The 1,284-nt window shown below is 38.0% G+C and overlaps 1 pseudogene; it reads right to left on the reverse strand.

Moving 5' to 3' along the window:
- Positions 1–208: 208 nt before the first annotated feature.
- On the reverse strand, positions 209–1,064 carry LOC125917456 (40S ribosomal protein S3a-like; annotated as a pseudogene).
- Positions 1,065–1,284: the final 220 nt, after the last annotated feature.

Here is a 1,284-nt window from a genome sequence, read left to right on the forward strand (position 1 = left end):
GTAATGATCTTACCGTTCATGAGCTGGAGCCCTCCATCAGACTGTGTGCTGACAGTGCGGAGTCTGCTTGGGATTCTTTTTCCTTCTATCTCTCTCTCTGCCCCAGCTGCACTCTCTTTCTCTCAACAAAAATAAAGAAACTTAGAATAATTAAAAAATGTGTTCTTACTTGGAAAGGAGGTCATTCGTGATGAATGAATTTTTTGGATTACATATTTACTACTTTTTTTTACACAAATAAGATTTTTTATTTGTCACCATTAAATGTCTGAATTGTAAAAGATTCTTGGACTGGTGGCTCATATCCATCAGCTCTTTCAACTTTAGCACCGGTCTCATCCCCAGTAGCTTTTCCAGAACTACTACCTTCAGCATGAAGCCCCATGAGCTTTCTCAATTCAAACGGGCTTCTTCAGCATTTTTACTTTTCTAATGAAGACATCATGAAGTGGATAAATAGACTGACAAGCCTTCTCTATGTCTTTTCTGATGCTGTCTGGAATCAATTTATTGACAACTTCTTTCAAGCCATTTGTCTGCACCTCTTGGGTCATAATTTTCATCATCTCTTTCCAAATTTGGTGGATCTGTTGGTGCTGAGCATAAGAGGTCTTCCGAATCTGATTGTTGCATTTTTTAGTAAAGCTGACACAAAAGAGAGGAAGCAAATACCCATCGGTAGCCTTGACATCAACGTGAGCTTTAATCATGGTCTGCTGTTTTTTGACCGTGGAGCACATTTTGTCCCCGGGTAAGATCCATGCCATGGAAATTAGGCAGTTTTTGCCCTGAACATCTTCAGTAATTAGCTTGAATTTCCTAAATGCAATTTCATTATTCTGCAGATTAGCAAGGCTTACTTCAAACACATGACCCTTAAGGCCATCAGATGCGATTTTGGTTCCTTGAGTTCTCGTGACTAGTGTTTTTCCAGTATTTCTTATATTAGACATTGCTGGTGCTTTTACATCATATCAATCTTTCTTTGAAAATGGATCAACCACTTTCTTCTTGGCTCCCTTTTTGCCGCCATTCGTAAGGAGCTTGTTCTTGCCTACTGCCATGGTGCTGCTCAGGGAGCGAAAAGGGGTATATTTACTACTTTTCTGCAATGTTGTTTTGATTGCATTGTTCAATTAGTAAATGTATTACCATTTTGCATGCATTACATTAACCTAGCGGCTAATCTCAGTGATGGAAAAAATAATAAAGTCATACAATATATATTAAGTTATCTAATGAGCTATGTGCAAATTATGCATTCAAATGGAGTTTGGAAATTAT

Source organism: Panthera uncia, unplaced genomic scaffold (genome assembly GCF_023721935.1).
Source record: "Panthera uncia isolate 11264 unplaced genomic scaffold, Puncia_PCG_1.0 HiC_scaffold_1876, whole genome shotgun sequence".
Lineage (NCBI taxonomy): Eukaryota > Metazoa > Chordata > Mammalia > Carnivora > Felidae > Panthera > Panthera uncia.